Source organism: Choloepus didactylus, chromosome 3 (assembly GCF_015220235.1).
Source record: "Choloepus didactylus isolate mChoDid1 chromosome 3, mChoDid1.pri, whole genome shotgun sequence".
Taxonomy (NCBI): Eukaryota; Metazoa; Chordata; class Mammalia; order Pilosa; family Megalonychidae; genus Choloepus; species Choloepus didactylus.
The window spans coordinates 87,541-100,980 of NC_051309.1; the positions used below are offsets into that span (position 1 = coordinate 87,541).

A 13,440-nucleotide genomic window follows, 5' to 3' on the forward strand; every position below is an offset into this window, starting at 1 on the left:
CGGGGAGGGGGGACTCGGGGGGGAGGGGCCGCGGGAGGAGGGGCCCGCGGGGGAGGGGCCCGGGGAGGGGGGACCTGCGGAGGAGGGAGCCGGGGAGGAGGGACCTGCGGAGGAGGGAGCCGGGGAGGAGGGAGCCGGGGAGGAGGCGCCCGCGGAGGAGGGAGCCGGGGGGGAGGCGCCCGGGGAGGAGGCGCCCGCGGAGGAGGGAGCCGGGGAGGAGGGAGCCGGGGGAGGAGAGACCGCGGAGGAGGCGCCCGGGGAGGAGGGACCCGGGGAGGAGGGACCCGCGGAGACGGGACCGCGGAGGAGGGAGCCGGGGAGGAGGGAGCCGGGGAGGAGGGACCGCGGAGGAGGGAGCCGGGGAGGAGGGAGCCGGGGAGGAGGCGCCCGGGGAGGAGGGACCGCGGAGGAGGCGCCCGTGGCTCCGGTGTCCTCGGTCCGCATCGTGCTCGCGCCTGAGCCGAAAGTACCTCTGTTCCGGTTTTCTGAGGTGTTTTTTTTCTAAAGAGCGAGCACAGAACCGTGATTTTCTGCGCTGTCCCCATACATGGGGACATTCTCTGCTTGCTCAGGTAATATTTTCGCGAGAGGTGTTCTACCGAAGTATCGGCTCACTGAGGGCTTTGCCACCGCGAAATCTGTAAGCTGCGGGACCTTTTACTGAATCAGGACTCGAAGACAATCCTGCTCGAGGTTCGGAGAGAGGGGAAAGCATCTGCAATACTGACAGGGATGTGCAAAGTATTTCAGCTTCCACTGGAGCAGCTGGGGACAGGCCGCTGCTGGCTGAGCCATAGCAGAGCCCGGGGTGGCAGAGAAAATGATGCTCCTAGGTATACGCCTTTATTCTCTCTTTTACTGGTTAATTGTTCCTGGATTGTTAGCATAGTTGAAAAAACTGTTGAAGAGTTTGCAAGTACGGGTAATACAACTCCCAACACTAATTTTAAATGTCATTTACCCCAAATTCCAATATTTATAATAATTTTAATTTCCTGGCTTTAATAAAAGCAAACTTTTGAGTGAAATTTTTGAAATATACTTTTTAAATTTTTTTTGTTTTCAAATGAAAAAATTGCCGCGTCGTTCAATTTCTTACGACGCGGTGATGATCTTAAATTACTTTTAAGTTTAGCTTGCTGAAATGTCTTTTGTTTTAGCGTGACTGATACTACACTATTTACATGGATAGATGGATAGACAGAGGTGATACCTGCATAGCGAGCAAATGTCCTAAGTCCGCCTGAATTATACACTTTAAATTGGTTTGTTGTTTGTTATGTGAATTTTACAAGATATGTGACTTCCAAGTTAGGATAAATTTGCACCAAGTAAAATTCATGCATAAACAGACATCAGCTTTCAGTGTTCACAACAGGATTGTAATTTTCAATATGTAGCATTGCATAGTGCTTAAAACTACTTAAGATGAGATTTGAGCAGGACTTATCAGTTTATTGAAGAGCCATGTCAGAGGCTGATTTTTGTAAATCAGATGTATTCATTGAAAGTAATTTTTTCCTGTGGAAAATTCAAACTCTGACTGCAGTTATTTTAATTTTGCATATTTCCATGGGAAAGTGAAATCAATATGCCTACAATGTCATCATTTTGTTTATGCCTGTTTCCTGTAATAATATTTCAAATGGTGGTTAAACATTTTCAATTTCTTTACTTTTCTCTTTCTCTACTTGTGAATTTGAAAATATGTTAATATATGTAGTTAAATTTTACACTAATGAAATACACTGAAGGGGGATAGGCTTCATAACCATCCACCTTTATATATTGTGAGGATTTTTTGTTGAGATTTATTAACTGATTTCTCTAGGTTCAGTGTATCATCTCACACTAATAAGTTGCATAAACATTTGTAATCTATTTTCAATAAGAAGTTGATTTCAGCATGGCGTGTTTCTTCATTTATACCATCTATACAGTAGATATTTATATAAACATTCAATAAATGTTAATTTGTACATGAAGTGCCTTGATTACATTTACTCCCCACCCCCCAGCTTGGCACATAAAGGTAAATTCTAGCATTTCATAACCCCCAGTACTTCCCCACCTTGCAGATCCCTGCTGTGATCAACTCATTACCTCGTAACCCCATAGTCACTAATATCACCCAAAAGACTCATGAAGGGGAAAGAGATAGAGAGATGATCCCCTGAAACACACATGCACAGACAAAAGAAAGCCAAGTACAGAAAATCTGAACTAAGGTATAAGCCACCTCTTGAAGCCATAGTGAGCACAAGAAATTCTGGAGTAGCATGCCCCTGGCACATGTCCTTCTCCATGGCTTTCACCTGGGGAAAGGAAAGTCAGTCTCCAAAACATATAAACACCTTACTGTTTCCACAAATAGCTCAAATCATTCAGGACACCAGACATAGTGCTATTAATACAATAATGACATATTCCTCCTCATTAACACCCAGACTCTTAGAAGGTCAATGGCTTTCAAAATTTTGGTTGCATTGCATTTGGTAGATTTTGCCTTTGAATACTTAAGTGGCATGGTAGTGACATGGGCATTTTTAAAATAATTTACTTTGCAATAATATCAAACCTATAAAAAATTGCAAGGGTAGATACAAAGACTCCTGATCCCTTCAGTAGTTGTTACAATTTTACTGCCTTTGACCACCAACAAACATAAAAATATTCCAGTGTATTTATCAACAAAACACGGACACTCTTCTAGAAAACTTCAAATCGGGAAATCAACTTTACTTCAGTGCTGTAATCCCACTCACAGATCCTTTCAACTTTTACCCCCTGTTCCACCTTTCCCAAACTGTTTGAAAAATATATATTTTTCCTGTCAACAGTCAACTTTATCCAGTCAACTTCAATATGGAGCTCCTCCTGAGAGGTTCTTTCGTTTTCAAATCTTTGACAAATTTAAGGAGCACAAATGGCCCCAAACTTGGTCTTCCCAGTGTTGCCTTTTAAGATGTAGGCTCTACATTCCCAGTAGGAGCCCAGCTTGAAGCTGTGCTTTCCGCAGTGCAGCACATCAGGAGGGACAGAAGATCCTCTTGCCTCACCCACTGGTGATGTGAACTTGATAAACAGATGAAATTTCTTTCAGGTTCCTCCAAATGCAAAAACATGCTTTCACTTAGAAATGAATGACATTTTATGTGGACACATTCTGAGATTATATCAATACTGTGGTCCCCTCCATCCTCTACCTGCCATCTTCTCCACCCACTCAGCCACTACTCTAAGTGTTGCCAGTTTGTCATTTTTTCCATTTCCAACACTGCTCCTATCTTTTATTTGGCTTTCTGCCTATCAGAGGGCCTGCTTGCTCCTTGCTCATTTGTTATGGCACTAAAGATTCATGTATTCTATCTTATTCAATGCGTGCTCATCTAATACTATTTAATTTAATGCTCAAATTGTTCCAGATTACATTGGTGGGATCCCCTGCAAGATGATTCAAGTGAGGCCCCAAATCATCTGTACTTGTCTAGGTGGGATTAAGGAGAAATGATTAAATTATTCCTGACTTAATTTCCCGTATTACATGCTGTGTCATGGGTGTCCTTTTTTTAATCAAGTCTTGTGGGCAACTATCTTTGAATAATTAAAATTTATCAATACCCTTCTAAATTTTCTCTTGATGTACCTCTCTAGTCCTTACATCACTGTATCCTAAACCTAACGGGCTCTCTTGGACACAGATACATCTCATCATGTCATTCTCCTTGACTGTGTAAATGGGTTCCTGCCGTCCTTAGAACGAGGGCCATAGGGCTTACGAGGCCTTCAGACCCTGAATGCTTCTTTCCACCGCTCTCTGCAGTCCAGGCCAACCCAGTTGCCTGCAGTCCATTCCACTCCCAGTTTCTGCAAAGAGCAGTCTGTTGTTTCTGGGATTTTGTACCTTTTCCCATTACACCAGTTTGTATGCCAAGCAAATGTTCTAAGACTTTGCCCAGCTGAATCCTTAAGGTTTCAGATCTTTCCAAGGGGACTGTCCCACCTCAACAAATGAAGTCCTTTTGTGCTGTGTACACAAGTTAACATTGTCATTTTTGCTTTAAATTATCTCTTGTAAACTAAAGGGCAGATGGTAGATTATTTGGCTGTATATTTCCATTGACTGACACAGCCTTGACTAAAAGAGACGATGACTTCCCTTAGGAATGTCACATCATGGCCAGCCAGAAAGACAAAGGGTAACGTAAAATATGAGTCCCATAAAAAAATAGAATACATAATTACCTAAAATACCCACTTTTGAAAAATATTCCCTAAAAAATTCCTATTTAATTTCTTATGCCAACCTGTGATATATTGAAACCATGATGGGGAAATTTGCAATGTGGAAGAGATAACTATATAGTTAGGTCATGTTTTTTTATGTATTCTGCCAATTTCTGTGGTTTGGGAAATTTAAGACATCTATTTTGTAATAGCTTCTGATAATTCAGGACTTCTGCCATTTTGCTATTTGGTTTCTGTAAGTTTTTGTACTTTTTTTGTACCTTAATTCTTTCATTACTGCCTCATTTTGTATTTAGTTGATTATTTTTAGTGAATCAGAATCACTTCTCATTTCCTTTTTGCATATTTTTCTGATATTTTCTTTGCAGTTACTATGGAGTTTAATTTAGCAAACTGAATCTAATACTCTCTTGTACCAACTTAACTTCAATATCATCCATAAGCTTTGTCCCTGTACTTCTCCAGTCTCCCCTCTTTATGAAGTTCTTGTCACAAATTACATGCTTATTACTTTTGTATCCCAAGCCATACATTTATCATTCATTTAATGAATTTGCATGGTATATTCTGTATGTGAAGTTACATAGCAAAAATACAACAAAAGAGTACTGGCATTTATAATTACCAAGGTAATTACCTTACTGGAGATGTGTATCTTTTCATGCTGCTTTGAACATCTGTCTCGTGTTCTTTCCTTTCAGTCTTAAGAACTCCCTTTGGTATTACTTCCAGGGCAGATCAAGTGGTGATGAGCGCTCAGCTTTTGTTTATCTGAGAACATTTTAATCGCTCCCTCAGTTTTGAAAGAAAGCGTCTCTGGATACAAAAGTCTTGGTTTTAATTATTTTCTTTCAGCACTTTATAAGTATTTCTTCCCACTGCCTTATTGCCTCCAAGGTTTCTTTCTTCTATTTTTTAAAGCAGTTTTATTGATATGTATTCACACACCATATTGAGTTATATTCACACACCATACATTGCATCCAAAGTGTACGATCAGTGACTCACAGTATAATCACAAGAATTGTATATTCACCACAATCAATTTTAGAATATTTTCATTACTCCAAAAAGAAAAACCCCATACACCTTATAGCCCTTTATTATTGAAACTTAGCATTGGTGTGTTACCTTTGTTACAACTGATGGAATAATATTAAAATATTATTGTTAACTGTGGTCCATAGTTTGTGTTAGGTATATTATTTCCCAATTGTCGCCTATTAGTAACACCTTATCATAGTGACATACATTTTTTTCTAGTTCATGAAAGAATATTCTTATGTTTGTACTATTAACCACAGTCATTTTCTGGAAATGGTTCACTATGTTACAGAGTTCCATGTTTTATCTAGCTTTTCTTCCTTTCACATGATTGCTAAACTTCCCCTTTTAACTACAATCACATAATTCAGCAGTGTTAATTACACTCACAATAATGTGGTACCATCACCTCTTATCCATTTCAATATATTACAATCAACCTAATTAAAAATTCTTCAAAAAACATAATCAGCTCCCCATTCTCTACCCTCCTATCTCCTAGTAACCTATATTCTAGTTTATAGTTCTATGAGTTTGCTTTTTATTAATATTACTGAGATCATACAATATTTGTCCTTTTGTGTCTGGCTTATTTCATGCAACATAATGTCCCCAAGGTACATCCATGTTGTTGCATGTGTCAGGACTTCATTCCTTCTTACAGCTGATTAATTTTCCTGTGTGTGTGTGTACACACACTGCATTTTGTTTATCCTTCTTCATTGGTTGATGGACAAACCTCTATGGTGTCTGATGAGAAGTCAGCACTTAGCCTTATGTGGTTTCCCTTGTGTTTGGTGAATCACTTTCCTCTTGCTGCTTTCAGGATTTTCTCCTTCACTTAGGCATTTGACAAACTGATTAGTACGCTTCTTGGAGTGGTTATATTCAAATTTATTCTATTTGGAGTACTTTGGGCTTCCTTGATTTGCTTATTTATGTATTTTATAACAGTTGGGAAATTTTCAATCATTTTTTCCTTGACTATTCTTCATGGCCCTTTTCTGTTCTCTTCTTCTGGGACATCTGTGATGTGTATATTTGTGTACTTTGTTCTGTCAGTCATTTCCTGAGACTCAGCTCAAAGTTTTCTACTTTTTTCTCCATTTGTTCTTTTGTGTGTTCTGATTTGGTTGCTCTGTCTTGTAGTTCACTGACCCTTTCTTCTGCCTCTTCACATCTGTTGCTGTGTGTCTCTAATATGTTTTTCATTTCATCTGCAGTATCTTTCATTTCACTACTGTTTTCCTATGTATTCCTTCAGGTGCTTCTTTATGCTCTCCTAGTGTCATCTTAGTAGTCTTTATCTCTTTAGTCACCTTGTTGAAATATTTGGGAGATTTTTTTGAATGTCTTTGATTAGTTTTTCCAAATTTTGTATCTCTTCCACTTTTTAATTTGATATTTTGGCTTGGGCGTATCTCCTTGTTTTTTAGTGTGCCTTGAAAATTTTTTTGCAGGATCTGGGCATCTGATTACCTTGATAAGATTATTTTGAAAGTTGGTTTCCCTCTCTTGTTTAAGATTTTGTTGTTGATTGGGTTCGTGTTAAAGGTTGTGTTTGGCACGTGGTTTATCAGTTTTTCCCATTTAAAACTGGTCCAGGGTCCCATGCAGGGGTTGCAGATCCATTCCAAAGGGCCCTAGAGAGAGGGTCAAGAAAGCAGCTTCCCAACACTGCTCTTTTCCCACCTTCCCAGCAGCGTATTCCCCAAAGCCCTAAAATAGTAAGTTATAAGTTATATTTTTATCCCCCTGACTCCTCTGTTTCTGAAGTGGGTGGTAGTAATGGCCCCGTGGTGCTGCAGGCACTTGTCCAGAAAGGACCAATGCTGTGGGACTCCAAGGTCTAATTTTTCCAGCCAATGCTTGGATCAGAACTGTGCCATGTACCCCTCTTTTCCTGGGTGGGAGGGCTTACCTGACTCTCCCAGACTGCAGCAGCCAGCTGGGCAGGGTCCAGGCTGACCTGAAGCTGCAGGCCTTTGGGTTAGGGGATGGCTTCTGGGAGCCATGGTGGAACTCAGTCACTCAGTATAGCTTCTCTGTTTGTGGAAATAGTGGAGTCATGAGAACCCTTGGCTCCTGCCTGGAAATGTTGAAGGCCACATGACCCAGAGGGTCACCCTTGCCTGCCAAGAGTTGGATCAGGACTCTTCCATGTCCCTCCCCTATCTCCCAGACCACAGCAGCCAGCTCAACAGGAACCAGGCATGCCCGCAGCTGCTGGCCTTGGGGGTGGGGGATGGATGCCAGGAGATGCAGTGATCAGTCCCTCGCTGCTGTTTTTCTGTGGAAATAATGAAGCTGTAGGCACTACAGGCTCCTTCGTGGAAAGGCTCAAGGCTGCGGGATCCAGAGGGTTAACTCCACCAGCCAAGAGTTGGATCTGGACGGTGCCACATTTCACCAGCACGGTGAGGACCTGGCTGCTGCACAGCTGTCGGCCATGGGAGTGGAGGGTGGGTTCTGGGAGCTTCAGTTGAGTTCACTCATTTTTTTCAGTCAGTTTCTCTTTTCTTCATCCTGCTCTTCCTTGTATGTTGCAGTGGTCCCCTTTCCTTGTCTCCTGAGTCCCAGAACTGCTGCTTTGTGCAGTTTTCGCCTGTTCTCTAGGTGTTTTTGGTGGAGGAGTGAGTTCTGCTTCTCCTTATTCCACTGTCTTCCCAGAAGTTGATCTTTGTATATGGTGTGAGTTAGGGGCCCACATTCATTCTTTTGCCTGGGGATATCCTGTTTTCCCAGAATGATGTATGCAAGAGTGTCTTTTTCTATTCGTTCTTTTGCCTGTGTGTATTCAGTTTTCCCAGAATGGTTTATTTGAGTGTCTTTTTCCAAAAATTAATCATTCGGAGATGTGTAGGTCTATTTATGGACTTTAAATTTTGTTCCATCAGTCTGTTTGTCTATCTTGATTTTGATGGCAATAACACACTGTTTGGCTTACTGCAGCTTTGTAGTACAGTTTGAACTGGGAAGTTTGAGTCCTCCAACTTCGATATTCTTTTTCAAAATTGCTCCAGCCATTCAGGGCTCCTGTACTTCTAAATGAATTTGAGGGTTTATTTTCCATGTTTGCAAAGAAGTTTGCTAGAATTTTGATGGGGATTACATTGAATCTGTAGGCCGGTTTGGGTAATATTGACATCTTAACAGTATTACCCCTTCCATTCCGTGAAGTCTCCTGATTGAGTTATCCATCATAGTATCTTTTAGAAACCATAGAAGGGAGATCTGCTGTGTTATTTGAAACTGATTAAGGCTGATGAGGCTGTGCCACCTGATCCCTGGATAACTACCCTGGGGCTTCAATCCTTGATAGGTTCCCCAAACACATTTAAATACATGAATCAACGCTGGATCCCACTTAACACTAAACAGGTGATGCCAAAACTGTGGCAAGAAGCTCCTTAATGACCAAGGACTTCTCCTGGGTCCTGGTTGTTTACAATTATTGGCCATCATTCACCATACCTGATATTCATCTTAGGCAGTGTGAAGACCCTGTGATTCTGTCCTCATGGGCAAGGAGGGTTCACAAGAGAGAGGAATCACATTGGTTTTTTCTTCTTCTCCTGGCCATTAAAAGTTAGGTTCACTGAAGGAATCACTGAATCAGAGGTGGGAGGAGCTACCCTAAATGCCCTCCTTTAAAGGGAGCCTGGTAGCCAAAGTGAGATAGGTCTTTCTCCAATATTCAGGAGATTTGTAAGACAGTTGTTAAACCTTTGGTCACTTGAAACTGCCCATGGTGTAGGTATCTGCACTGTGGAAATCAGTAAATGCTGTCAATCCAGGGCTAGTTGCTGTTGAGTGAGCCATGTTACCACCACACTACTGCCATAGGCCCTTGAGATCAAAGATCCTTCTCCCCAATGAGACCAGAAAATGAGGTTTCTTACCAACTATCCATGTTATGAGATGACAGGAAATCCCACCGTCCATTGATATAATAATAATAAGGGATTGAGGAAATAACCATAAATATGGTACTACATCGGTGTTCCAAATAGAGATACAAGAATAGAAGTATGAGATTTTAAGGTAAGAGAAGGAGGGAAGATTGGAAGAAATTCTAAACCTTAATGAAAAAGAAAAAGATAGCCATCTTTTGAGATATAAAAGAAGGGAAAATAGACACTTCTAAAATATCACACATACACAAAGTCCTTGAAAAAGAGCAAAAGAAGAAAATAAGTAAAACCTTTTGAAATGAGTAGAGATATTAGAAAAATATGGAAAACATATCCAAAACTGATAAGAATCAATGTTAATAAAGATAAAATGAATAAGAAAAATAATTTTATGATTTAATTCAATAAAAATTTACATAAGAGAAACAATTTTAGAGTTTTGGAATGCTCATTCTAAGTGTAATTAAAGAAATATAAATATAAAAATTCTTTAACAAATTTTGTTCTCACTCCGTAATTCAAAGATAAATATTTAGCATCAGGACACACACACACACACACAAACACACACAAAAGAACAGAAGCCAAATATGGGGACAAGTTTCCCCGACTGGATGAAATACTGGAGGATGCCTCCAGAGCCTTCAGGGAATCCAGTCATGACCCCTGTAATATTATAAACGTATAAATTCTCTCTCAAATACACAGCAAGAGCTGGACTTAGAGAATTCTTGCCTGTAGGTGCTACCTGTAGATGGACTGAAATAACTTACATGGTCCAGTGCAGACTGTGACAAGGACGTATATTAAGGGAAGGAAGTAAAAAGCAAACCCATTTCATAGTGGACTACGGTATGGAGTCAACAGAAACTGTCAGGAAATGGAGAATAAACGTGTGCCGGTTTGAATGTATTGTGTCCCCCAAATGCCATTATCTTTGTGGTCTTGTGTGGGGCAGAGATTTGCTTGGAATGTGCCCCACCCAGCTGTGGGTGATGATTTTGATGAGATACTCCCATGGAGGCGTGGCCCTGCCCATTCGGGGTGGGCCTTGATCAGTGGAGCTATATAAATGAGCTGACTCAGAGAGAGGAAACTCAGTGAGTGCAGCTGTGAGTGGCGTTTTGAGGAGGAGCAAGCTTGCTAGAGAGGAATGTCCTGGGAGAAAGCCGTTTTGAGGCCAGAGCTTTGGAGCGGACGCCGGCTGCCTTCCTAGCTAGCAGAGGTTTTCCGGAGGCCATTGGCCATCCTCTGGTGAAGGTACCTGATTGCTGATGTGTTACCTTGGACGCTTTGTGGCCTTAAGACTGTAACTGTGTAGCGAAATAAATCCCCGTTTTATAAAAGCCTATCCATCTCTGGTGTTTTGCATTCTGCAGCATTAGCAAACTAAGACAAAACGTATTACAAAGAACATACCTACCCTGTCAATCTTGAGGAGATGTAACAAAGTTTTTAATGCTTCCAAATTATTCATTCATCCATTCATTCAAAACTATATTGTACAAAAAATATAGCACAAATTCTCAGCAAGCAAAAGTGGTGACTTAAGTCCTTGGTGCCTTTAGGATGGGTGAGTGCTCTGCTTAAGCTCTCCCTCCTGATCTCTGAAAGATCCAACAGCAAGTAGGTGTTCTGCATCCTCAATGTCACCTTAATAATAAAAGCATCCATTGCCAGGGAGAAGCAGGCTTGTCATTTCCCAGCCCTGCCTGGTCTGTGTGGACGGATCTCCTTAGTGCTGTCGTTCAGTGTTAAGCATCTCTTTGTTCCCACACCCCAAAACTGTTTCGCCCAACATCTCTGTCAGTAAAAAATCTGGTATTCATTCACCAGTCATTTGTCTTCCTTTTATTCAGCAATGCAGTGAGTTAAAGAGATGTTCCTCTTAGATCCCAGCACCAACAACGGGTAGGCACTAGTCCAACTATTAAAAGCAGAAATGGACAGTTAAACAAAAGGATATATTCTTTCCTCCTTTCCTCTTACAGTCTAGCAAAACACAGATAGAAAAGCAAAGACCAGCCATATTAGAAAATAAAATAGCTTTAATATGAACAAACTATTAAACTACAAATCATAAGCCTACCCTCTCATATTGGATCATGTATCAAAACCCAACCCTTCTTGATGTTCAACATCCAGTATATCCAGAAAAAAAAATCAGTCATGTTGAAGATAGAATGAATTCCACAGGTATCCAAGAAATGTATCTATGAAAGCACTACATCCTGAAAAAGGAACAAAAAGCTAAACCAGTATTATAGGATAATACTTTGCCTTATCTTGTGGAAAATATTAATTGAACAATATGCATACTTAACTTAAGATCTTAAAAGAAATACAAAGTAAGTATCATATGAGGAAAGATATAGAAGGCAATTAATAGAAGCAGAAAATAAATTCATTTCTATAAATTTATTTATAGATAGAAAAAATAAAAGAAATACTTAAGATGCAGATCAGCATCCCAAATAGTGCCGTCTCCAATGAAGATAATATTCTATCTCTGCATCTGTCTCTGCACAGCCCATAGAGAAGCTGCTGGCCACATATAGCTATTGAGTTCTTGAATTTTGGCTGGTGCTACTGAGGAGCTGAACTTTTAGTTTTATTTGATTTCATTAATGTCAGTGTAAATTTAACAGCCACTTGAGGCTAGTGCTTATAGTATTGCACAGCACAGACCTAGAGTCTTGGAGGGGACTATTAAAACTAGTGGAAGAGGGTCTTCCCGGTTGCAGATCACAGTGAGGACCCCAGTGCAGAAGTTGAACACACACCTCAGAATACCAGGTTTAACTTGTAGATTTTATCGACACTAGTTTCCTGAGGTGGAAGATGTAGTGATGGTGAATGTAAGGTCCGTTGCTAAAATGGGGGCTTATGTCAGCTTACTGGAATACACCAATATCGAAGGCATGATTCTTCTTAGTGAATTGTCCAGAAGGCATATCTGTTCTATAAACGAATTCATCTGAATTGGAAGGAATGAATGTGTGGTTGTCATTAGAGTGGACAAAGAAAAAGGCTATATTGATTTGTCAAAAAAGAAGAGTTTCTCCAGAGGAAGCAATCAAATGTGAAGACAAATTCACCAAATCCAAAACTGTTTATAGCATTCTTCATCATGTTGCTGAGATGGGAGAGTACACCGAGGGCGAGCAGCTGGAGAGCCTGTTCCAGAGGACTGCCTGGGTCTTCAGTGACAAGAACGAGAGACCCGGGTATGGTGGCTATGATGCATTTAGGCATGCAGTCTCAGACCCAGTCTATTTTGGATAGTTTAGATTTGAATGAAGATGAATGAGAAGTACTCATTAACTATACTAATAGGCATTTGACCTCACAAGCTGTCAAAATTCAAGCAGATACTGAAGTGGCCTGTTATGGTTATGAAGGCATTGATGCTGTAAAAGAAGCCCTGAGAGCAGGTTTGAATTGTTCCACAGAAACGATGCCTATCAGGAGTAATCTAGTAGCTCCTCCTCAGCGTGTGATGACTACAACAACCCTGGAGGGAACAGAAGGTCTCTGTCCTCAGTCAAGCTATGGCTGTTATCAAAAAAAGATTGAGGAAAAGAGGAGTGTCTTCAATGTTCAAATGGAGCCCAAAGTGGTTACAGATACAGATGAAACCGAACTTACAAGACAGCTGGAGAGGCTGGAGAGGGAAAACGCACAAGTGGGTGGAGATGATGCCGAAGAACTGGAAGCTAAAGCTGAAGCTTAACTTTATGGGAAGCAGAGTCCAATTTAAGGAACATAAAGCAGCCCTTCCAGCTGTATAATCCTAGATTTGAAAGTTTTCCAGTATTGACAACTTCAAAGCAAGTATTTTTTATTTCCAAGTATTTAAATGTTCAACAGACGTGAAATGCCCTCCTGTCAGCTGTTTCACCCAGTAGCTCCAAGGGGAGTGGCCTGGTTTCACCAGAGACAAATCTTCAAGGTAGAACAATCATAAAATCTGGCCTGTGATTTCCATTTCTGATGTCTGCAGACTGCACCCCTTTGTAGTTCAGTACCTCAGTGCCATTTACCAGAGACACCCACAGAAAACAGTCCCAGGCTTTCTATATAAAATGTAATCAAGCAAAAATTAAATAAATTTCTAGGATATTTAACTATAAAAAACTAGTGGAAGAGAGTCAAGACACAATGGTGAAAGGCCACCAAGAGTCAAAAATAGGAAATGTGAATAATGAGGTAAAAATTGCTTGGAAACAACAAA

The 13,440-nt window shown here is 40.7% G+C and overlaps 1 pseudogene; it reads left to right on the top strand.

The window, feature by feature from the left end:
* Nucleotides 1–7,505: 7,505 nt before the first annotated feature.
* Nucleotides 7,506–12,939, top strand: LOC119529112 (annotated as a pseudogene).
* The last annotated feature ends 501 nt before the right edge of the window (nucleotides 12,940–13,440 follow it).